Below are 27,531 nucleotides of genomic sequence, written 5' to 3'. Positions count from 1 at the left end.
CCCTATAAGTCATCACCCATCATCGAGTTGATCTCCCTGTGTTATGCAGCAGCTTCCCACTAGCTATCTATTTTACATTTGGTAGAGTATATATGTCAGTGCTACTCTCTCACTTCATCCTGGCTTCCCCTTCACCACCCCCCACCCCATCCCTTGTCCTCAAGGCCATTCTCTACATCTGCATCTTTATTCTTGCCCTTTCATTAGGTTCATCTGTACCATTTTTTTAGATTCCATATATATGCATTAGCATATGGTATTTGTTTTTCTCTTTCTGACTTGCTTCGCTCTGTATGACAGACTCTAGGTCCATCCACCTCACTACAAATAACTCTATTTTGTTCCTTTTTATGGCTGAATAATATCCCATTGTATATATGTGCCACATCTTCTTTATCCATCCAAACTTCTATCTATTGCATGCCAGTAGCACCAACAACCCAATGTGATAAACAAAATTTTTTTGAGATATTGCCAATTACCTTTTGGCAGAGGGACAAAGTCACCCTACGTTAGGTAATTCAAAGGGTTGATTGTCAAAGGAAATATTAAATGGGCAAGAAGTAAAGGAACATTGAAGAAAGGCCCAGAGGTTGTATGGGTACAGATGAGTGTAAAATGTGAAAATACACTGGAGATTATTGCTGCAGTTAACTAGTCGTGTTATGGAGTCCAAGCTTGCACTGCTCACCACAAGACAGGTCAATGGAACAGCGACTTTATTCTGAAAGCCCGCAGATTGAGAAGATGGTGGACAAGTATCCCTGAGAACCCTCTTCCCTGAGTTAGAATTCAGGCTTCTTTTTACAAAAGAGGAGGAGGTGTGGCTGGTTGTTGCAGACTTCTTAGTGCTGAATCCTTTGTTCTTATAGCTGTTCACATTGGTCAGATCATGATGTTCCTGTAAACCTCCAACAAGACAAATGTTATCCTCTGTCCTCCAGCTTTTTACCTCTATATGAATGGAAAGTGTTATACCTTTAAGGGTCAAGCCTGGGAGGCAGAGTCTTGAGAATGGGCTATAACGTATATTTCAAGTTTGTTCTTCTCTGTTAGATTTACAGTTATTCTGTCCATGAGATTTAAAGCTAAATGTTTGTATATGCATCCAATATTCCTTTGGAGGACTAGTTTCTTTTTCTCCTATCCATTTTATTCCACATTTCTTGTGCTCACATTCATTCATGTAAACAGCTTCTGCCTAGCTCAGGAGTCCCAGGCTCCATGGTGTATCCTGGTGGAGCTATTTCAGTCTCTTCTTTGTCTTCTCCGAATGACTCTGCATAACCTGCTTCTTGCTTTAGTCTATCTGTAGCTGAGGAATCTACCATTGTGTCCCTCACATCACTGGATTCCTGGGAACTGCCACCAGAATTTCCCCAAATGCCTTCTAAAAATTCCAATGGTATTTTCTAACCAGTTGCTTTTTTTTTTTTTGCTTTTTTTAATATAAAGTTTTATATAAAAACTTTTCAAGGGCCACAATACTCTTTGTTGCAAGCAATTGATGCACTCAAGCCAAGAATTCATTAATTAATGAATTGTACCAGAGTCAGGGAGAGGGAAATTTTGCCCTTATGCTTCTTGAGTTCTTTTGGCTGGTTTAATAATTAAATTAACTCAAGACCGACTAACAGGAGGAAGAAAAAATTGATTTGTATGTACGGAGGGTTCAAAGAAATAAGACCTAAGAAGTGACCAAAGCAGGCAGCTTTTATACTTTTTAGACAAAGAAGTAACACATTTGTGAGGAATTGACAGGACAAAGAAACTTAGGCTTAGGTGCTTATTTAGTAAAGAATCTAAACAGTTTGGGCTTGGGGTAGTAGATTAGTAAAGTAATAAGGTTTGTTTAAATTAGTAAAGTAATAAGGTTTTTGGGCCCTGAAGTCCTTATTTCTGGCCATGAGAATGCCTTTTTACTTCCTCATACAGGGAGGGTACCTGTCTCATCAGAGATTTATTTTCCACTTTCAGGTGGACAGAGGAGGGTCAAGGTTTCCTTCTTTGCACTGGCTGTTTCCTAGGTAACTTTAACTCAAAATAATCCATATGCCATTGTGGCATGTTCTTGGTTGGCCTGCCCTGAACCCCAACCTCACCTATATAAATGGTCTTTGGAAAACCCAGTGGTGAATATGCCTCATACAAGATTGTTCCATTTCTCTGAACAGGTCTGATGCCAGATTTCAGCTTTTCCTAATCCATCAGATCTCCATGTACTTACTTTATTCATGGGTGCCTGTGTCCTAAAATGTAACATATAAGGTAAGTGTTTTGGAAAATGCTATTCTACTTAAAATATGAAATTAACTCTCTCCTGCAATAATGTCTGTCTTCCCTCTCTCATTTATTTATGTACACATTCCCTCAGTCTCTCACTCATTCCAAACTTATTTACTGAGTTCCTACTATATTTCAGACACTTTGCTGAATACTGCGAAGTATTTAGCAGAAGATACAAGGAAATATGCATTACTGTACAGGTTGACGTGTGAGCTACTGGTGGGGATGTAAAGTGTCAGAGAAGTACAGGTGAGGACAGAAAAAACAAAACTTGAGGAGGGAAGAATACTTTTTCTCTCTCCCCCGCCTTTTATATATCTTTCTTGTTTCAAAAGAAAATTGATGTCTAAGCTTGGAAAGAAGGATAAATAGAGTGTAGCCAAATAAAGAAACCACAGAACATTATTCTAGCTCCAAGGGATAGCATACCTATAGGCCTGAAAATTATAAAGGGCATGACGCATTTTCAAAAATGAAAGAAGTTCAGTAAGACTAGAGCTTAAAATGTATAAAAGAAAATTTAAGAAGTGCATGGAAATGGTAAACCACCAAATTATGGACACTTTATATTTTACGTAGGAGAATTTGGATTTTTTCTTGGGGAGGCCAGTGAGCCAGTGAAACGGGGAAGGGGCATTTTAGAACCATAACTCTTTTTTTTTTTTTTGACAGTGTATTGTGGAGCTCATAAAACCACTAAAAATACTGTTTTAATACTCCTCATTATAGAGCAAATCCAAAAATCTTCTTGCATGGAGTTCCCATTTTTGCAAATTATACCATACTGACCAAGGTAAACACAGTTTATTTTGTACCAATTTTAGTCGTGTTTTGAACGTTCCCTTTTCAAAGGCGCTAATTTTAATGGCATAATGTTTGCAGGGGTGTGAAGTCTTTTCCCTCACACCCACTATTTCCTCCCATCCGTGCTGGAGAGCACATTTTCCTCAGATTTAATCCAAATTCTCAACCAGCAGTTTCAGTGGAAATGAAGGCAGGATTTCCATCTCCCTTCTGCATTGTTTTTCTAGGTTTTTAATCCTACTCATTTATATTATACTTATGTGAAAACTCAGATGGTATTTTTTAAAACTCCACAAATAATACTTTCCAGTAAAACCTAAGGTAGAATCTTGTTGGATTTTAAGTATTCAAAAAATTGACTTTATGGACTTCCTAGGTGGCGCAGTGGTAAAGAATCCGCCTGCCAATGCAGGGGACACGGCTTCGAGCCCTGCCCTGGGAAGATTCCACATGCCACGGAGCAACTAAGCCCGTGTGCCACATACACACACACACACACACACACACACAAAATAAAATAAATAAATAAATAAATGACAGCTGTTGTAACAATTATTTAAAAAAAAAAATTGACTTTATCTTCATTCACACTCAAAAAATATCAAACAGTCCCTTTAAATTAATCATATGACTGAAAAACTTTATTTATATCAACCACTCTCCTTAACCCCAGGCTGCCCAACAGGAAAAAAAAAAAGTCACCAGATATTTATTTTCATTTGTTTTGTAAATGTAAATGAAATTTTGTATGTTAGAAAATATTAAATGTTCACGAGTCCTTAAAATATGTGGTGTTGGAGACTATATTTTCCTTAATCCTTTTCAGGGAAACTTTTATGAGTTTAATGTTCTATATGAAGAGTCAATTTTTTTTTTAAGACAGAACAAACTCACTTTTACTATCCGAATAAAACTGCATGGCCCTCACATAAATGCACTTAATTCTGAAAATGTAATTATGAGAATTTAATGAGAAGAAAGTCAAATTAATTGCTTTACTGTTTCTTTCTTTTCCCCGATGTCCTTGAGAGGCCATATTTTGATATTGATGACATTCAGTAGGAGACTAATTCCTACAATTTAAAACTATTATTCACTGTCTTTTTTTCTATTTTTTTAAAGCAAAAGCATTGCTATTTAAATTCTTTTTTTGTTTGTTTGGAATAAAAGAGCAAAGTTCAAAACTTCTTAGTATGTGTGAATTGAAGCTGTATCACATCATTATGGACTCATGTTTTCACATGCTGTAATTCTACTGGGGAAGGTAGATGGTGAACAACACTTGAGAAAATTGTGTTTCCTTTTATTCTTACACTTATAGCCTCCTGCCTGTGATTACTTGTTCTGCCTAAGAATTAAGGTCCCATCATATGCCTCTCAAACATTTTTTTCCTATAATAATTAAAATATATATATAACATATGTGCTGTAGTCAAAATGCAAACTTTCAAGTATCATGACTGTCCCTAAGATTTATAATGAATTAATCAGAGATACGGTTCAAGATGGTAGAGCGGGAGGATGTGCACTCACTCCCTCTTGCAAGAGCACTGAAATTACAACTAACTGCTGAACAATCATCAACAGAAAGACACTGGAACTAATCAAAAAAGACACCCCACATCCAGAGACAAAGGAAAAGCCACAATGAGATGGTAGGAGGGATGCAATCGATTTAAAATCAAATCCCATAAATGTTGGGTGGGTGACTCACAAACTGGAGAGCAGTTATACCACAGAAGTCGACCCACTAAAGTGAGGGTTCAGAGCCCTATGTCAGACTTCCCAACCTGGGGGTCCAGCAATAGGAGGAGGAATCCCCAGAGAATCAGACTTTGAAAGCCAGCAGGATTTGATTGGAAGACCTCCACAGGACTGGGAGAAATGGGGGCTCCACTCTTGGAGGGCACACAAAAAATGTGCTCACCAGGACCCAGGAGGAAGGAGCAGTGACCCCAGGGGACTGAACCAGGGCTACCTGCTGGTGTTGGAGGGTTGCCTGCACAGGTGGGGGGCAGCTATGGCTTACCAGGGGCACTGGCGGGAGGGGTTCTGGAAAGTGTTTACTGGTGTGAGCCTTCCCAGAGTCTGGAATTAGCTCCACCAAAGAGCCTGTAAGCTCCAGTGCTGGGTAGCCTCAGGCCAAACAACTAACAAGGTGGGAACGTAGCCCCACCCATTGGCAGACAAGCAGATTAAAGTGTCACTGAGCTTCCTCCACCAAATCGGACTAAAGTTTTACAGAGCTCTGCCCACCCAGTCCTACCCAGCATCAGTCCTTCCCATCAGGAAGCATCCACGGGCCTCCTAGATTGCTTCCTCCACAAGAGGGCAGACAGAAGAATCAAGCAGTATCAGCAGTATTTTGTCTTGTGGAACTGAAAACCACAGTAACAGAAAGACAGAGAAAATGAAAAGGCAAAAGACTTTGTACCAGATGAAGGGACAAGATAAAACACCAGAAAAACAACTAAATTAAAAGGAGATAGGCACCCTTCCAGAGAAAGAATACAGAATAATGATGGTGAAGATGATCCAGGACTCTGAAAAAAGACTGGATGCAAAGATCGAAAAGTTGCAAGAAAAGTTTACCAAAGACCCAGAAGAATTAAAGGACAAACAAACAGAGATATGCAACACAATAACTGAAATGAAAAATACACTAGAAGGAACCAATAGCAGATTAACTGAGGCAGAAGGGTGAATAAGTGACCTGGAAGACAGAATGGGAATAATCATTGATGAGGAAAAGAATAAAGAAAAATGAAAAGAATTGAAGACAGCCTAAGAGACCTCTGGGACAATGTTAAATGCACCAACATTTGCATTCTAGGGGTCCCAGAAGGAGAAGAGAGAGAGAAAGGACCCAAGAAAATATTGGAAGAGATTATAGTTGAAAACTTCCCTAACATAGGAAAGGAAATAGCCACCCAAGTCCAGGAAGTGCAGAGAATCCCAGGCAGGATAAACCCAAGGAGAAACATGCCAAGACATATAGTAGTCAAATTGACAAAAATTAAAGACAGAGAAAAGTTATGGAAAGCAACAAGGGAAAAACGACAAATAACACACAAGGGAACTCCCATAAGGTTAACAGCAGATTTCTCAGCAGAAACTCTGCAAGCCAGAAGGGAGTGGCACAATATATTTCAAGTGATGAAAGGGAAGAACCTACAACCAAGAATACTCTAACCAGCAAGGATCTCATTCAGATTCAATGGAGAAATCAAAAACTTTACAGACAAGCAACAACTAAGAGAATTCAGCACCACCAAACCAGCACTACAACAAATGGTAAAGGAACTTCTCTAAGCAGGAAACATAAGAGAAGAAAAGGACCTACAGAAACAAAAACAAAACAATTAAGAAAATGGTAATAGGAACATACATATCAATAATTACCTTGAATGTAAATGGACTAAATGCACCAACCAAAAGACACAGACTGGCTGAATGGATACAAAAACAAGACCCATATATATGCTGTCTATAAGAGATGCACTTCAGACCTAGGGACACATCCAGACCAAAAGTGAGGAGATGGAAAAAGATATTCCATGCAAATGGAAATCAAAAGAAAGCTGGAGTAGCAATACTCATATCAGATAAAATAGACTTTAAAATAAAAAACGTTACAAGAGACAAGAAAGGACACTACATAAAGATCAAGGGATCAATCTAAGAAGAAGAGCTAACAATTATAAATATATATGCACACAATATAGGAGCAACTCAATACATAAGGCAAAGGCTAACAACTATGAAACAGGAAATTGACAGTAAGACAATCATAGTGGGGTACTTTAACACCCCACTTAGACCAATGGACAGATCATCCAGACAGAAAATTAATAAGGAAACATAAGCTTTAAATGACACAATAAACCAGCTAGATCTAATAGCTATCTATAGGACATTCCATCCAAAAACAGCAGACTACACTTTTTTTTCTCAAGTGCACAGGGAACATTCTCCATGATAGATCACATTTTGGGTCACAAATCAAGCCTTGATAAATTTAAGAAAATTGAAATTGTATCAAGCATCTTTTCTGACAACAACGCTATGAGATTAGAAATCAATTACAGGAAAAAAAACTGTAAAAAACACAAACACATGGAGGCTAAACAATACGCTAATAAATAACCAACAGATCACTAAAGAAATCAAAGAGGAAATCAAAAAATACTTAGAGACAAATGACAATGAAAACACAACAATCCAAAACCTATGGGATGCTGCAAAAGCAGTTCTAAGAGGGAAGTTTATAGCAATACAATCCTACCTCAAGAAACAAGAAAAATCCCAAATAAACAATCTAACCTTACACCTAAAGAAACTAAAGAAACAAGAGCAAACAAAACCCAAAGTAAGTAGGCGGAGAGAAATCATAAATATCAGAGCAGAAATAAATGAAATAGAAACAAAGAAAACAATAGCAAAAATCAATACAACTAAAAGCTGGTTCTTTGAGAAGATAATTAAAATTGATAAACCTCTAGCAAAACTCATCAAGAAAAAGAGGGAGAGGACTCAAATCAATAAAATCAGAAATGAAACAGGAGAAGTTACAATGGACACAACAGAAATAAAAAGCACCATAAGAGTTGCTACTACAAGCAACTATATGCCAATAAAATGGACAACCTGGATGAAATGGACAGATTCTTGGAAAGGTATAGCCTTCCAAGACTGAATCAGGAAGAAATAGAAAATATGAACAGACCAATCACAAGGAATGAAATTGAAACTGTGATTAAAAATCTCCCAACAAACAATAGTCCAGGACCAGATGGATTCACAGGTGAATTTTATCAAACATTTAGAGAAGAGCTAACACCCATCCTTCTCAAACTCTTCCAAAACATTGCAGAGGAAGGAACACTCCCAAACTCATTTTATGAGGCCACCATCACCCTGATACCAAAACCAGACAAAGATACCAGAAAAAAAGAAAATGATAGACCAATATCACTGATGAATTTAGATGCAAAAATCATCAACAAAATACTTGCCAACAGAATCCAACAACACATTTAAAGGATCATACACCATGATCAAGTGGGGTTTATCCCTGGAATGCAAGGATTCTTCAATATATACAAATCAGTCAATGTAATACACCATATTAACAAATTGAAGGATAAAATCCACATGATCATTTCAATGGATGCAGAAAAAGTTTTTGACAAAATTTAACACCATTTACGATAAAAACTCTCCAGAAGGTGGTCATAGACAGAACCTACCTCAACATAATAAAGGCCACACACAACAAACCCACAGCAAACATCATTCTCAATGGTGAAAAACTGAAAGCATTCCCTCTAAGATCAGGAACAAGACAAGGATGTCCACTATCGCCACTACTATTCAAAATAGTTTTGGAAGTCCTTGCCACAGCAATCAAAGAAGAAAAAGAAATAAAAGGAATCCAAATTGGAAAAGAAGAAGTAAAACTGTCACTGTTCACAGATGACATGATATTATACATAGAAAATCCTAAAGATGCCAGCAGAAAACTACTTGAGCTAATCAATGAATTTGGTAAAGTTGCAGGATACAAAATTAACACACAGAAATCTCTTGCATTTCTATACACTAACAATGAAAGATCAGAAAGAAAAATTAAGGAAACAACCCCATTCACCATTGCAACAAAAAGAGTAAAATACCTAGGAATAAACCTAACTAAGGAGGTAAAAGACCTGTACTCAGAAAACTATAAGACACTAATGATAGAAATCGAAGACAACACAAACAGATGAAGAGATATACCATGTTCTTGGATTGGAAGAATCAATATTGTGAAAACGACTCTACTACCCAAAGCAATTTACAGAGTCAATGCAATCCCTATCAAATTACCAATGGCATTTTTCACAGAACTAGAACAAGAAATTTTACGATTTGTATGGAAATGCAAAAGACCTTGAATAGCCAAAGCACTCTTGAGAAGGAAAGATGGAGGTGGTAGAATCAGGCTTCCTGATGTCAAACTACACTACAAGGCTACAGTGATCAAGACAGTATGGTACTGGCACAAAAACAGAAATATAGATCAATGGAACAGGATAGAAAGCCCAGAGATAAACTATGGTCAACTAATCTATGACAAAGGAGGCAAGGGTATACAATGGAGAAAAGTCAGCCTCTTCAATAAGTGGTGCTGGGAAAACTGGACAGCTACATGTAAAAGAATGAAATTAGAACACTCCTTAACACCATACACAAAAATAAACTACAAATGGATTAAATACCTAAATGTAAGGCCAGACACTGTAAAACTTTTAGAGGAAAATGTAAGAAGAACACTCTTCGATGTAAACCACAGCAAGATCCTTTTTTATCCACCTTCTAGAGTAAAGGAAATAAAAACAAAAATAAATAAGTGGGATCTAATGAAACGTCAAAGCTTCTGCACAGCAAACGAAACTATGAGCAAGACGAAAAGACAACCCTCAGAATGGCAGAAAAGTTTTGCAAATGAATCAACAGAGAAAGAATTAATCCCCAATATATATAAACAGTTCATGCAACTCAATACCAAAAAAGCAAACAACCCAATCCAAAAATGGGCAGAAAACCTAAATAGGCATTTCTCCAAAGAAGACATACGGATGGCCAAGAGGCACATGAAAAGCTGCTCAACATCACTAATTATTAGAGAAATGCAAATCAAAACTACAAGTTATCACCTCACACCGATTAGAATGGGCATCATCAGAATATCTACAAACAGTAAATGCTGGAGAGGGTGTGGAGAAAAGGGAACACTCTTGCACTGTTGGTAGGAATGTAAATTGATACAGCCACTATGGAGAACAGTATGGAGGTTCCTTGCACAACTAAAAATAGAACTACCATATGACCCAGCAACCCACTGTTGGGCATATACCCAGAGAACACCATAATTCAAAAAGACACATGCACTCCAATGTTCATTGCAACACTATTTACAATACCAGGACATGGAAGCAACCTATATGTCCATCAACAGATGAATGGATAAAGAAGGTGTGGTACATATATACAATGGAATATTACCCAGTTGTACAAAGCAATGAAACTGGGACATTTGCAGAGACATGGATGGACCTAGAGACTGTCATACAGAGTGAAGTGAGTCAGAAAGAGAAAACCAAATATCGTATATTAACACATATATGCAGGCTATAGAAAAATGGTAGAAATCAACCAGTTTGTAAGGCAGAAATAGAGACAGAGATGTATAGAAGAAGCATATGGACACCAAGTGGGGAAAGCGGGAAGGGTTGGGGTGAATGAATTGGGAAATTGGGGTACCAAATTGTACACTCTAAGTATTTGCAGTTTATTGTATGTTAACTGTATTTGAATAAAAGTTCTAAAAAAAATGGATTTACCAGAACCAAAAAACAAACAAACAAACAAACAAACAAAAAACGAATTCACTGTTTCCCTCTACTTTTGCTCCTGGGCTCTCTTTTGCTTGCTTTAATACAAGTTCTCTACCTTTCGGTGCTGAGCTATCCTCTATTCAAGTTAGATTTGTCACAAACTATGAACTCAGCAGAACTTTCCAGTTTAACTGTTCATCATCTCATTCCAAGACAAATAGAGCATGTGTAGAATGTTTGCAACTCCTTTCCTCTGCCAGGAGAATCCTTCTTCAATTCTCATGTTTCAGGCTTGTCTCTACTCATTTTTCATGTCCTGACAAAAATGTTGACTCCTTTGTGAATTTGTCCTAGAGTTTTGGTCCTACACTTGTGGCTTTTCCACTGCAATTTCTACATTGGTCTGTTAATAATTCTCTCACAATTCAATGCAATAATTTCCTTGCAGGTCTGTCTTTTAAACATCTCACTTTCTAGAGTATTGACATTTCCCTATTCAATTTTGAATTCAGATAGCTTGGTATCTAATATGCAGAGACATTGTTAGTTAAAATGTTAATAAGTACCTGACCTTCTTCTACTTTCTACCAGGTAATGTGGCATCAGGCATTGTGTGCCTCGGAATGAAGATGCTACCACTTTCAGGGATTCTGAAGTATGAAACCAAAGCCTTAAACAGAGTTAATGTTATAGTGTAGTTATAGGAATTCTTAATGGTGGTCTTGTAACCTTTAGAGATTATTTTAAAGGTCAGTATTAAACTTAGAGTAAGTTTATAACTGGTCCTCATGAACAGGTCTCACTGACGGTAAATTCTTTTCCTTTATTTATATCAAAGCTTTTTAAAAAAATGTTATTTTATCATCTAACGCTGAGTAATAAACATTCCCCAAATTGAATGTTATCATTAAAGCAACTCCTACAAAGCCTTTTTTTTCCTCCAGTGATGTGTGTATATGTATGTGTGTGTGTGTGTGTGTGTATATATATATACATGGTGTTGTGTTTATGTAATTCTTGTGAGTTAAAATAAGTAGAAATCAGCAGTTCTCAGTCCCTGTGCATTGCACACTGTGTGTAGTGTGATGCAGTGTGTTCATTCACGCTCTCAAAAGTGCTGATACACCAGAATCCATCTCATCACCTGCTGTTGTGTTGAGATCATAGATCCTCATGTGAAGCTACTTAAATTCCAATCCTGGTTCTGTTGCTTACAGGGGGTCTGAATGAGGAAATTGAGGAAATCACTTAACATCTTGTGCAGCCTCAATCAAATGGGGACAGAAATAGTACTTCTGTCATGTAAGTGTTGTAAGAATTAAGCAAGAGAATGCATGCAATGTGCTTAAATATTTGTTAATTATTAGCAAGGCTTTATCTCTTCTATGACCATAGTTTTGTACCAGTATTTTATTATTGTCATTATGATTATGTTATTATTATTCAATTAAGATTGACATAAAGATAGCGAAGCCACTGGGCAAAATCATTATTTAACCTACACTTTTCTAGAGCAAACAATCCTAGTAGAATATGTGCAGTAAGAGGTATGTTTTACATGATGAAATTTATATTTGCATAGTTCGTTATTAATTTGTATATTTTAATTTGTGTATTTTATTATTCTCACCTTTTTATATGATATAATGTAAATGATATCCAGTTATTTTCTTTTATTCCATCTTTATTGAGATTAATTGACAAAAATTGTATATTTAAGGTATATGATGATTTAATATACATATATATTGTGAAATGATCATAGAAATCCACTTTATTCTTTACTATTTTTTCAAAACTTCCTATTTGCCATCTAGATTATCTTGTATTCAGATCATAACTGGCATTAAAATGATTTTCAAACATAGCTGACATTTTGGAGCAACTCTTCCCCAAGTTCCCATTTTTTCCCCTAAATTTCATCTTGGCTTGACTCCTCTTTTTTCTTGATGTTAGGGAAAACCGTTAACTCTCTAAGCATCATCCTTGTCTGTAAAAGTTGGGAGTGAAGCTGGATCTCTACTCTTCCATTAACCTCTAACAGTCAGATTTCTTTTGTTAGTGGATCATGTGTAGGTCATATTCTCTATGGAGTGCAAAAATATATCTTGGAAAGTTAATAAAATACAGAATCAAAAATAACTAATGAAAGCCAAAGTGAATTATTCATAAAGTTTAACACTGAATTGTACAGATATGTCACTCCCAAATGAATGATCCCTTATGACAGATTATTATTAGCTTTTAGTTTCTGTGGAAGGAGAGCTATATATTCATTGTTGAAAAAAACATTTAATCAACTTGGAAACTAAATTATATGAAAATTAACATCTATAAAGATAACTTAAGGGAATATTTTAACAGATAAATTGACCCTATTTAAGTAAAAGATGTTATTCTGGCTCACTAAGATTAAAACATTAATCTTTCCATTGTACATTTATCTCTCATTTGAATTTTGGGATAAAAATAGTAGTTTAAGGTGGAGAATTGTTTTAGTCTCTTATATTGAAGCATATTTTCAACTTTATTATTCCAAATGCATTGCTTTTCCCTTTTACATGTGACAAGACATTTTCTCCACCATTAAATATGATTTTGGTTTATTTTGTCATTTTTTAAAATTAATTAATTAATTAATTAATTTTATTGGCTGTGTTGGGTCTTTGTTGCTACCCACGGGCTTTCTCTAGTTGCGGCAAGTGGGGGCTACACTTCCTTGCAGTGTGCGAGCTTCTCATTGCGGTGGCCTCTCTTGTTGCAGAGCATGGGATTTAGGTGCGTGGGCTCAATAGTTGCGGCACATGGACTCAATAGTTGTGGCACGTGGGCTTAGTTGCTCCATGGCATGTGGGATCTTCCTGGGGCAGGGATCAAACCCGTGTCCCCTGCATTGGCAGGCGGATTCTTACCCACTGCGCAACCTAGGAAGTCTGATTTTGGTTTATTTTGAAACAAAATCTCCACCAAAATTTTATTCTTAATGTTTTCTTTATCATTTGGAAAGAAAGATAAGAAGGGAAGAACAGGGAGGGGAAATGGAAGAGAGGGAGGAGTGCAGAGAAAGAGAGAAGGAGAGAGAGTGAAAGAGAGAGAGAGAGAGAGAGAATGAAATACTGTGATGAAGAGACTGGGAAATAAATCTTTGTCTCTGTTAGAAACTTCAGTATCTAGAAACAGAAAAGTACTTATATCATTTCTAATGATAAAGAATTTCTCTGATCTTTAAACCTGCAAGTACTCCTTGGCTTTTAGGTGGTCTTCTTTGAAAGCAAATATAAAGGGTGACAGGCAAGAGAATGTGGTAACCAAGAAAAAGGCACTTTGCTCTTACATTCAGGATGTAAATTAGGGAGGGGGCACTATGAATTTGGAGGAGAGAATTCAGATCAAACTAAAGTGTCAGTCAGGCAGAATTTTCTTGCTAATTAGGAAATGAACTCTCTTCATCCTTCATCTGTACTTTGCTTTTACAGAGACCAAGACCTTACACTTTGCCCAGTCCAGTATAAGTATCTCATTAGTGAAGAACCAGATAATTCGCTTCTGTATATATTCTGCTCTGACTTAAAGTTGATTGCTTACAATTTATTAAAAATATTAACCAAAAAGAAGAAAACACGTTTTTGCTAATTGGTTAAATGAATGTGTTTAATGTGCAAGTAAGGATTTTTCTCCGGAATCTGACACTTTGTCTTTTTGTGCAAAGCCATATTTGAGGTTGACCTAATTACCTGTCTTATTAAAACTAGAGAGCTATATTTCAAGGTCATCAGTATTCAGTAAACACAGTGGCTGTTAAGGTAAGAAACAAAAATTCATTTGGTGTTTCCATGTGAGTTAGTAAAACTTTTTAGTCTCTATAAATTCAACGTCTACTTTCTATAATGTGAATGAGAAATAATTGGTACTATTTAAAAAGGTCATTTTTATGGTTTCTTTTATTCCTAACATATCAACTAATATTTATTTATTATACTATATTATGAAAGGAACATAAAAAATCTTTTCGAAGTATATATTCTAGCTGGGAAAGCAACGCTCCCTATAAGTATATACAAAATGAAAATTCTCTGTAAATTGAAGTCAGGAAAATCCTCATGGAGGTAGCAATATTTGTTCTGCATAGCAAAGGAAACTCACATTTTACATAAGAGAAGTGATTATAAAACAAATACAGGAATAAATTTGGTATATTTGGTAGAGAGGAGTACTGTGGAGGAGTTAGGAAATAAAAGACTCAGTGTTAAAAGTAGGAGGCCCTCTTGAAAGTTAAGGGAAAATAATTTGAAAATTTCCCCACAATTATGTAAGGTTCCTATCACATAAGCACACACGCACACACACACGCACACTCAAAGGACAACAGATGTAACAAGCGTACTGGAAAGTACTTCCTAACTCCACGAACATTAAGTAGTTGGATCACACAACTCCACATGGCTGCATCTGATGACAAAGGTGCATTGATGATTCCAGTTGCTGCACTGGTGAGCATTTGATGTCATTAATTAAAAATATGATAGTAGAAAAGGTGAATACCCCATAGACTAGACCATGATTACAAAGTACTTGCAATACTGTACAAAATAGCACTAGAATGATATGTGTACAAGATATAGTCTTATAAAAGAAGGCAGAATGCCACATTTCTATGATATCATTCCTGCAGAAATAGCTCATGTATTTATATGCAAGGAATCATTTAGAGATAAATTTATAATTAATCCTATCTTTAAGATTTACTCCTCTTTTGGTTGTTAAAAAATGAAGTGGGGCCAAGTTAGAAGAGCAAATCTGAGTACTAATGAGAAAAGGGACCTAAAGCAGGTGAATTCAACTAACCTAATATCACTAAGTGTTTGTCAAAAGAGTGTTCATAAAGTGTAAGCAGCATTCCTTACAGAATGGAATCGAAGAGATCCTGGTTTAAATGAAGTTCAGATATAGAAATGTTCATACATTCCTTGGCCTATACTCTCAGCTGAGGTATTGTATGTGCTAAATCTTACCTTTTTTAGTATAGTAATCTAATTTCCTATACATACCCAAGAAACAGACGGAAGGGTTATATGCACTTATAATAAACGCTTTAAAGTATTATTATCATGTAGAATTTAAATGAGGAGCTCTTAACTTCCATTCTTACAATGTCAGTACCAGAGCACTGAATTTGGTAAATATGTGAATTTTCTTCAAATGATGGATGCAATTAGTTAGACTGTGCTTTTCCCTACATATTTTTTAAAAAATATAATGCACCTTTTATGGGTCACATACATTTTTGAGATCCAGAAATGCAGCAGAATTCATGAAATTGTACCATATAAATAAGAGAGTTTGTACGTTCCTCTTCAGGATTTCATCCACTGAGGAAATCAAGGAAAAACCATGAAAATTATTTAGACTTTTACCTCTACTCTTAATAAAGACCCCAAAGAAAGATCAAAACCGTAAACTATGATTTCACTTATTAAATTTGAAATGACACAGGTGATAATTAGAGGATCGGGACATTAAAGACAAATTGAGTTCAGAGAAACAGATGGAGGAACTGAGTACAGATATGCTGACAGTTAATACTTTCACAAAGCGTTAACAGGATGGCAGTTTCTTTCCTAAATGTCACCTAAGGGAACAGATTTCCGGGAGAAGTAAGAAATGGTAGGGAGAACGCTTTCCCTTTCTGCTAACCTTCTATGTAGCAACAAGAAATGATATTCCAAAGAGCAGCTGATTTATAACTACGGTGAATAGCTGTGCTGTAGCTCATCCTCAACCAAAGTATGCATATTCCCAGATTTGACAGTGACAAATGCCTTTGCAAAGGCTTTGAAAAGACGTAGAGAGTAGGTGATCTTCTCCACACCCATAAGCCATGGTCTCAGTAACATTATTTTCCATTCCAGGAACTAGATTTAGCAACATAGCCAAGGAGGGGAGTGGGGGGAGGGGTGGGGGTGGGAATGGGACTTTATGTACATGTATATTTTTCTTGAGGTGTGCCATTTGATTTGATTTAATTTTTCTGACATTTTCTTCATCAAATTATAATCAGTAGAAAATTCGGTTGTGTAAAAAGCTGGTAACCATCACTGTGAAATGAGGAAATGAGTCCTAGCTTCATTCATAGAGAAAATAAATATATTTCAGGTGGATTGTGAATGCAAAGTAGGTTGCATTACTCATTTTTTCCCAACATCTCAATACCGGTTATCTAAATCATCCAGTGTTTTAATCTTCTAAGGCATATGATGGAAAGACAAGCTGTCTTTTCTGTCCAAATATGCTGTTGAAATAAAGCAGCACTAGGTGGCTGTACTGTGGGTGGGATATTAATAGAAAGCATTTCGATTTTCTAAATAGAACTTAAAAAAAGCGCAGTAAAAATCGGAGGAAAATCCACTTGCTGCAGAGTGGATAATGAGATGATTTTCCTGTATGAAAGGGAACCATGCCAATATAGAAAACAGATATTTTTAAAATTTTCCTCTTCTCCCAGTTAATTTCATAAGTACTCATAAGCAAATGCAATGGGCAGAAAAAAATGGTGACATTCTCCAGTCTGTTCAACTCTGAAATTTCATCAGTGAGTGGCAAATAGATTCTATTCAGAGGTCTTTGCTTATTGGTAAAGGTAATACACAGCACAGAGTATGTCCAAATCAGATAATGTAGCCTTATTGGTTGTTGTACTTAGGGTATGTGTATGAATTTGTTAGAGTCAGAATTAAGGCTCTATCTTATCAAAATGTAGCAATACATAGGAATTTTAAATAAAGATAATGTGAATGTATAAAAATGTGAACAAAACAGTACACAAATACCTCTTATCTTTCAGGTTTCTGTTACAGGACGTCAGGTCGATCTACTACCTAAAATACAATTAGAGGTTTTAGCACTTCCTTGAGGCCAGAGTGTTACATCATATTACTTTCCTAAACACATTTGGTATCTCATAAATTCCACAGACAGGGAAAATAGAAAAGTTTTATAAAATGTCAGCTTAACCGTCATTGCTAATGAAATTATGGCCGTTGAAGTTTTTGCTTGTAAAGTTGTCTTGGCAAGAGAAAGAGAAATCAGGGACTAGGGCTCATTATATATGATGATCCTTCCAATATTTATTTAGTTTCTCAGATACACCAGACTGTGCAGGAAACAGAGTAGGCTGTTCAATCCTCCAAAGAGAGGGATAGAAAAATGTATAAGGCTTGAAAATAAGCATTCACAAGTCAACAGTATAGATTAGTAAATAAGAAAAAAAGGAAATGAAAATAATCATCGAAATTATTAGGCATCTAGTTTTACCTTAGTCATGTGTAGAATTATCCATGTAATTTGACCCATTCAGAGCTCTTAGCCGTTCTGCTAGATCGCACATCATCTGTTGAATGCCTCTGATATTCTAGCTCTATATATAGTTTGTGGAAATATGAAGACAAGTTTCCCAGATTCTATTCTCAAAAGCTTGTGATTTTCTAGTCAAACAAATAGGGAAACATAATAAAATGTATTTACTGATAGAAATCTCTAGAGGGATATGGAAGTGAGCGTGGCTAATGTTATCCCAGGCAATCAAAGAAGGCATCCTATAGCAGATGAGCTGATACAGAGCTAATTTTTGAAAAGGTGGATTACCAGTATGACAGACTGTGGAAACAGAGGGTATATCACAGAGGCATGGGACAGAGATGTTAATATTCCAACATTCTGCAGGAAAAAGTGCTACAGAGATAAAACGAATGTTTATAAACTTTCAGAGATAATATTATAGACTAGTGAATGTATTCTTTATTAGGCTATGGCAACCACAATAGTTGGTTTAAAACAATCTAATATGCTTGGTTAAACAGAGTAAAGAACTATTCTTATTTTATTTTATATTTTTTATAAATTTATTTCTTTATTTATTGGCTGCATTGGGTCTTCATTGCTTTGTGCAGGCTTTCTATAGTTGTGGTGAGCAGGGGCTACTCTTCGTTGTGGTGCGCGGGCTTCTCATTGCAGTGGCTTCTCGTTGTGGAGCACGGGCACTAGGTGCGTGGACTTCAGTAGTTGTGGCACATGGGCTCAATAGTTGTGACTTCCGGGCTCTAGAGTGCAGGCTCAGTAGTTGTGGCTCACGGGCTTAGTTGTTCCCGCAGCAAGTGGGATCTTCCCGGACCAGGGCTCGACCCCGTGTCCCCTGCACTGGCAGGCAGATTCTTAACCACTGTGCCACCAGAGAAGTCCTGCCATACTTATTTTAGATGGATGATACATGGGTGGATGAATATTTTAGATGGATGACTAGATGGATACATGGATATTTATACAGAAATGAATGGAGTAGAAATATGATTTTATAAATTAGGTGATGACCAGTCACAGAAAGTGTTTAAAGATGGCAAGTAGATGAATAGACATGCTATTTTGAAAATTGTCATTCTGTTTATCTGTGATGAAAAAAAGTGGGGGGGAAGGACGAGACCAGAACCAGGAACATCAAAATTAAAGCCATAGAGATTACGGACGCCTAAACGTAGTGACATTAAGAAAATGGAGAAGACATTTGCAGAAACTCTAGGCAGTAATGTGCATTGGAATTGGGCATCAAATTGAAATGGAGTGAAGAATGAGGGAGAATGAGCAAAAGGCTAACTAGCCTATTTCTGGCTTGAGAAATTGAGAAAGAAATACTAGTGCTATTAAGAAACATTAAGAATAAAAACAGGTATGTTTGGGAAGATACCAAAAATCAACATTTTAGATGATCTCATTTAAAATGACCTGTCACTTTTATAGATAAGGAGACTAATGCCCTCAAGGTCCAAACTTGGTAATAGAAAAGTGATTTGAAGCCTTTTTGATCTAACTCCATATGGAGTAGATAATTACCTTCTTTATAATTTAGAATTTCTTCATAATTTGTAACTGTATGTTTATTGCAAAAATTTATCACAAATATCGCATAGTGTATAAAACCTGTAGGTACAGTGGGAGGAGCTATTATACAGTAAACACTCAGGTAATAATTGGCCTGGTTTGTAAAAGAATATTGCCAATACCTCAGAAGCCCTGTCTGCCTCTTCCAAGTTACCTGGCCACCATCCAGAGTAAAATAATCATCTTCCTGACTTTTGTGATAATGGTATTTCTAAAATTACATTATTTATTATCAACTGTTTTTGAACTTTATACATATAAAATCATGCTGCTTATTTCATTTATTATTATCCTTGTGAGATTCATCATGTTGTTTTATGAAATTCTATGATTTGAAGGTAACCAACAATCTACCACTGATTGACATTTGGATTGCTCCGGACGCTTTGTACATTTCTTGTGGCACAAATATGCAAGATATCCCCAAGTATGCACAGTTAAGAATGAAATTACCGAGTGCTGGATACGTGCATATTTAACTTCATGAGATGTTGTCTTAGTGTTTTCCACAGTGGTATATAAATTTGCAGCCCTAACAGCTGTCAAGGACGTTCTTGTGGATCTGTAATCTCATCAGCAACTTTTTTTTTCCCGGTGTTTTACACATAACACTTTAATTGTCACAAGAATCCTATGAGGATTAATTAACTTATTTTTTACAAAAGAGGCAAATGAAACACAGAGAAGTTAAGAAACTTTCTTAAGGCCACACAATATTTCAGTTAGTATGCTTTTGATGACAAGGAAAGAAAACAAAACAATATCACCAGCACTTCTTATTTTATGTTTTAAAATTTTATATTGGCTGAATTGTGCAATAGTATCTTATTTGGATTTTATCTTATGTATACGTGGTTATTAATATATTGGCACAGCTTTTAATGTCTTTAATATCTTTCCTTTTTTGGTGAAAGACTTTTTGAACTTCTTACTCTTTTCTATTTTTTGTCTTTTCTTACTGATTTATAATAGTTTGGATATTTTAGATACCAATTAGGTATGCATTTTGCAAATATCTTCCACTTCATGGCTTATGTTTTTGAAAATTTTTGTGTAGTGTTTAACTGAACAGAATTTATTAATTACAATATGGTGAAATTTATCAATCACTTCCTTTTTAGTAGTGTTTTTCTTAAAGTATCTAATTTAAGAATTCCTTCCTTATTGGAGGAAGAGAAGATATTCTGTTATTTTTTCAAAGATTTTAAGGTTTTTCATTTACCTTTTGGTCTTGAATCTAACTGAAATTGTATAGTGTGAGGAAAGAATCCAATTTTCCATAAAGATGGTAATTTTTCCACATGAATAAGCAAGTTTCCTAGCAGCATATATTGAAAACTCCAACTTTTCATGCTGATCTTCAATTCTCTGTCTTTCATATATTATTTCTGTATTTGCACAGTCACTTTCTGACCTCTCTAATTCTGTGCATTTGAATATTTGACTCTTTTGTCAATCATTATCTTAGTTATTAAGGCATCATAATAATAAACGTTACATCTGGAGGGCAAGTTTCTCCACTTTGTGCTTCTTCTTTCATAGTATCTTACTATTCTTTGTTTTTGCCTTTCCATATAAAATTTAGAAGCAATTGGTGAAGTAAGAGTTTGGTAAAATCTGGAATATTTTCAACATGGGATTCTTTGAATTCATGGTCATAGTATATCCCTGTGTATTTTAGTCTTCTTTTATAGCCAGCAAAAGTTTATCATTTTCTCTGTAATTCTTGCACATCTTTTCAATTCATTCCCTGGTCTTTCTTATATCTATGCTATTTTGAATGGTGTTTGTGTGAGCTTGAGTAATAGGTAAACTTCTTTATAAATAGGCACCCATATAGAATTATTTAAGATAATAGATGTTTATTTTTCTCTCTTATGACAGCCCTATGCTGGTTGGACCGGGTATGTAGTTGATTCTGTTCCATACAACTCTTGAAAGTTAATGTTTTACCTATTTTTTGCACTTCTTTTTTCCTAGAGCATTTTTCCTTTTCTGCTTGGTTGAGGTAGATTTTCCAACATAACATGGTTCTAACTCATGAGAAGGAACAATTCAAAGGTGTACACCCAGTGTCTTAAGGCACACACTATTTCTTCTCATATTTCTTGCATAAGTCACGTTACTGTACCAGGCTGCAAAATAGACTGAGAAACATAGTCTCAGAATTATCATAAGCCCAACTATAACATTCTTGTTAATGAATATTTTTCATCAGTGTCTTTATAAAGTTTAACTTTTAAACTGCTGGCTTCTGTAAACTATTACTTTTTTGATATATCAAAAATCCTTATTAAACTACCTTAGAATTTGAATAATCTATGTTATTTTGGTTTTCTAAATACATAATAATTTCAAAAATAAGATAGCTGCTTCTTATCCTATTTTGCCACTAGTTTTATTTATCCATCTGTATATCTATAATCATTAATTGATGTTAAATATTTTCAGAATTGATCTGTAACTGTTGAGGTGTTATACAGTGTACGTTGCTGTGAATTACTCATTTGATTTTGTAATGTTAAACTAATCTTATATTCCTAGTATGAACATAACTTAGTCATGATGGATTATAATTTTCTATATGGATGAAGCCTTTTCTAGTATTTAATTTAGGATGTTGAAAGTATGGTCAGTTGTGAGATTCATATAAAAGTCTATTTCTAAGCAGAAATGTCATAAAATATATAAAGGAATAACTGACATTTTTAAATGAAAATTACAACATTTCATGCTTTCATAATTGATAGGAAGCTAATTTTACTTCAAAAATTTGGTGTTCCAATATGATCCTTATAAATGCAAGATAAACAAACACAGGGCAGGTTTATTACAAATATGTATCCAACAACCTACAAAAAATTTGGTAAGAGTCTCAAATGGAAAAATAACAAAATTCTCATCTAATAATTAGGCAAAATGTCACATTGAAGAAAACTTTTTATTGGTTCCTTGCTATGGGCTAGATGTTTGTGTTCCCCTAGAATTCATATGTTGAAACCCTGATCACCAATATAATAATATTTGGGGGTTGGACCTTAGGGAGATAATTAGGTAATGAGGGTGGAGCCCCCATAGTGGGCTTAGTGTCCCTATATGAAGGAAAAGGGACTCGGGCTCCTCTCTACTATATGAGGATAAAACAAGAAGACGGTCATCTGCAAACCAGGAATCAAATCAGCTAACACCTTCACGTTGGACTTCTCAGCCTCTAGAAATCTGAGAACTAAATATCTGTTGTTTTAGCTGCCCATTCTATGGTAATTTGTTACATAGAAGCCCAAGCTAACTAAGACAGCCTTCTTTTTATTTCTCTAATAATATAGTCTATAACTTCATCTTTTAATATTCTACATATTGTTCAACATTGCTCTTCTTTCCTTGTTTTTCTCTTGAATCTATCCCATAGGAGTTTGTCGAATTTTAGAGTTAAAAAAATTTGGCCTTGATCATCCCTTGTGCTATATACAGGCTTATTTTTATTAATTTCCACTCGTGTTTATTTTCCCTGTCTTCTACGCTCCCTAAGTTTCTTTGCATACTTTTACTAACCTCCAGATGTAATTTATCTCTTTAATTTTTATCATGGTCTTTTTCTATGTCATTTCTATAATAATTTAAAGCTATGGATTTAATTGTATTGCTTTATTTCCACTCCACAGGGCCTTGATGTTTAACATTTTTATCCTTTGGGTTGAAAACATTGCTTTTTGGTTTTCATTATAATTGCTTCTTTGACAAGTGAGTTATGTTTTATTACTAAAAATGGGGACTTTCTACGTATATTTCATATTCGCTTCTAGTTTTTTTGCCTTAGGGTCAGGACATGAACTGTAATATTTCATCCTTTGAAATTGGTTATCACAGGTTTTAAATTTTGTGGGTCAGTGTATATAAATTTTCTCTGTGTGTGAACTAAATCTTATATTCTGAGATTTTTGTTTGTAATATTCCATAAACTTCCATTTGTCAGTTTTGTTAACCGATTGTTCACATTTTCTGTTTATTGCTTATTTTATAGGCTTGTTCTATCAATTACTGAGAAAGTTATATAAAAACCTCCCATTATAACTTGTCTCTATTTCTCTAAGTAATTCCATTAGTTTTTACAGTACATATCCTAGAAATATCAGGTGCACACAAATCTAAAATTATTATATATTCTGGTTTAATTAACCATGTTTACGACATCCTCATTCTACTTATAATTGCTTTATATGAAAGTCTATTTTGTCTGGTTTTATTATAGTTACATCTATTATTTTCAGTTGGAATTTGCCTAGGATTTTTTTGTTTATACTCTTTTTATTTTATCCTTTCTATGTCCTTCTGCTTTTAATGAGTCATTTGGGAGCAATGTAGAATTGAAATTTATTCACTCTCTTTTCCTTTCATTTTTAATTTACCACATATTATTTTTCTTTCATAAGATCATTTGTCCACTTATATTCAAAATAATAAGTGATTGCATTTCAGTTTTATATCTGTCAATTTATTTTGTGCTATTTGGCTGTCTTGTTACTTTTCTTTTATCTCCTTTCTGCCCTTCACTTAAAAATATTGATTATTTTTGTTATTTCAGTTTTATTCTCTAGTTTAAAATCAATAGTTTTTACAAAATAAAATTCCTAAGTAGAATATAAAACAATTTTGCATTTATTATGAAATACAAAGTTTGTTAAAATAAAGTCAAGGACAATAAGTTTTCATTTGATACAAACTGTCTGTCCCTTGAATTTAGCCTTCTTGCTAAACTGAATACTGACATGATAATGGAGAAACAGGCATAAAGACAAAAGACACATATTAAGAAAAGCTTAAAAGTCCATGTCTTTGTGGCATCACAGAGCCACTAGCAGAGACGGCAGTATACCTAGAAATTCTTACTATGCAAGAAAATAAAACTCCCATTTATTCAGCAGAAAATTATTCAGCTGATACTGCTTCTAACTAATATACAGATGAAGGCGTTTCCATATTGAATGATGCTAAAACTATAATTATTTGACTTTATTTTCTAAGATTCTTTTTTGATTTTTTAAATGATGAATTATAACAGCACTAGAGTTGGAAACAGAGAATTTATAATTAAAAAGTGCCACCACACAATATTGGATAAACCCCAGTATCTGTGGTAGATTGTATTACTGCCTAAATAATTCCTCTTCCTACTGAACCCTGCCCTTTGGGCAGATTAAAAGTCCTCCAACATAGACAACAGGTTTGGTCATGCAATTGGATTTCGCTGCAAAGTGAAAACAAATGGCATACTCTGTTTCTCCCAAAGACCTTTAAGAACCATGACATCCTTGTGTCAGTGCTTCTTTTTTTTTCCTCTGCCACAGTAAAAACAATGTCCTAGGTGTTCTTTCAACTAGTTTCTTAGAATAAAGAATCAAAGTCACACACTTGATTAATCTGTAACCCAAGAGAAAAATAAACCTGTACTGATGTTGCCACTAAGGTTTGTATGCTGTTTGTGACAGCACAACTTCGCTTTAAGCAGACTGATGCAGCCTCTAAACCCTACTCTGTGCAAAGGCAATACTAATGCCTGCTTTTCTACTTCCCAGATCTGTGGCTTAATGAAATACAAAAAGTAACAACACATTGTAAGCCCTAAACTACTATTAAAATGTTAGGCGATATCATTTTTCACATATCTCATTTCATTCTCAAGGCATCATTATGCAAATTTTCACAACTAATTTAGAGATAAAGAGTTATGCAAGCAGAGATATTAGACTTCACTAACCTTTCGAGTTTTCACATTTCTGCTTACATTACCCATCTGCTGCTGCATGTTGTCTACGCTTTCCATTGGGCCCTTAGCATATTAATTATAGGCATTTTAAATTCCCTATCAGAGCATTCTGACATCTGTGTCATATCTCTGGGTTTGGGTCTAAGTTGTCCTTTGTCTTGTCAATGTTTTTTCTGACCATTTGGTATGCCCCTTTATTTTTTATTGGAAGCCAGACATATTGTATTGAAACGGAGCAGGACCCTATGCTCCTTGCCCCACCAGGCCCTCAATCTGCCTTTTGTCTGTGAAAAAACCTTAGGCAAAGAATAAGTTTAATCAGAGATGTGAGAAAATGCAGAAACAAAGGAAAACAGTCCAATAAGACTAAATAATAATAGTTTAGTCATTAGGCATAGTTAAGGATCTTTAGTTCCTTTTCATGGGCTGTAGATAATATTCTGAGACATATCCTGTGAGCTGTCTTATAGATACTGAAACCCCCACCGGGTGGAAGAAGTTAACTACATGATGACCAGACTGTAGCCATGACATAAGCTTCCACAATTCCGAGAACTGGCCTCAAGGAAATGGGAACAAAGCAACCCTGGAACTGAAGATTAACTGTACTTAAAACAATTAAAATGATACTGGTCAGACCACCTCATGACCAATTTCAAGATGACTGTCAGAGCTGACTCTTCTGTTTCTGCATGTAGCCTCCTCCCTCTGTCTAGAAAAGCTCTTGCCCACTGCTTGTCTGTGGTGGGGAGTTGGCCTTTGGACAGGAATTGCCCCTCCCCCACCCCTGGTTGCTTGCATCTAAAATAAAGCAAACCGTCCTTTCCACCAACCTTGCCCCTTTAATGGTGTTGAGTGGCGAGCAGCCAGACACCGCTTTCAGTTACAGTGTCAGATAATAGGAACTGAGATAAATAGGCCTTTAGTGTGAAAGTTTATGTTAACCTGAACACTAGTTGCGTTCAAATGTGTGTGGGAGCTGTAGGTCCCAGAGGCTTCAAATTCCTCCAGTGTCCTTGTTTTTGTTTCCACTCTTGACTTTGGGTCTTCCAACAGACTCCTCCTGGGAGAGACAGAGTCTGGGTCTTGCAGCTCTTTCGTTCATAATTCTTGTTATTAGACTGAATCCCTGCTTGTGTGGTGTTCAGATATTGAAGAGAGGGCGTGTTCTATAATATTATGACTATGTCACTGTTTTTAGTGGTCCTTGTTTGACTTGTGACTGCATGAGTGTTTCTTCAGTTGTAGAGCTTTTCTTTCTCCACTCTTGTGAGGAAGAAAGGCTGCAGGAGGCTGAGGTAGGGCAATGCCATCTCTCCAGCTGAGATAGGCTCTGATAAAGACTTTTACGCTAGATGACAGGCCTTTGTTAGGAAGAAGACTTTAGGCATATTTCACAAAGATGACTCTTTCCTTCCTCCTGCCAGGGCTACAGGAGATCCTTCTGTGATCATCTTGAGAACCTAGTAAGTTTCTTTGGAGGTAAAGCCCATGGAAGGTGAGGGCCCTCCTACTGCTGTGGGTACCTCAGTCACCAGCACCTTATTTAACTGCCATAAAAGTATTCCTGCTCGTTTATGACTCCCTCAGTTTCTGCCCCAAGTAAGCAAATCCTGGCTCTGACACTGGACTTTCCCAAATCCCCAGATTTATGGTGACAGTTTGGCTTTGTAGCCCTAGTTCTTTGATGAGTCCAAGAAGAGTCATTGGTTATCAGTTTCTTCATCTTTCTCTTATAAGGATGGAATGATGACTTCTCAGCTCTTTACATGGTGTAGCTGAAAGCAGAAGTCTGTCCCTAAACCTTTGAAGTTCTAAATTTTTCTCAAGTGTTTTAAATGGCCATTTGGACCCAAGAAAAAGTTTTCTTCAATATGATATTTTGCATAATTATTAGATGAGAATTTTGCTATTTTTTCCGTTTGAGACTCTTACCAAATTTTTTGTAGGTCATTGTATACACATTTATAATAAACGTGCCCTGTGTGAGTTTGTCTTGCATTTATAAGGATCATAGTGGAACACCAAATTTTTGAAGTAAAGTTAGCTTCACATTGTGAAAGCATGAAATGTAGTAATTTTCATTTAGAAATGTCGATTATTCCTTTATATATTTATGTTTAGAAATAGACTTTTATGTACCACATATATGTTATGGAACTGTGAAACTAAATAATAATGTTTTAAAAAGTGGCATTCAGTTGGTTAATTTCTGAGACTCATCTGTGGCTTAACACGCATACTCTCTACTATTCCTTTACTGATGAAGGTAGCTTATTGGTAAAGACAAGTTAAAGGTACTATGAATGTTTTCTGAAATACTCCTTCCCCTGACTCTTCTGCCTACGTTTTTAGCCAACTCTCAGTTCA

The sequence above is a fragment of the Hippopotamus amphibius genome, chromosome 9 (genome assembly GCF_030028045.1).
Source record: "Hippopotamus amphibius kiboko isolate mHipAmp2 chromosome 9, mHipAmp2.hap2, whole genome shotgun sequence".
In the NCBI taxonomy this organism is placed as follows: domain Eukaryota; kingdom Metazoa; phylum Chordata; class Mammalia; order Artiodactyla; family Hippopotamidae; genus Hippopotamus; species Hippopotamus amphibius.
The sequence above is the reverse complement of the archived record's forward strand: the minus strand, read 5'-3'. Positions refer to the sequence as shown.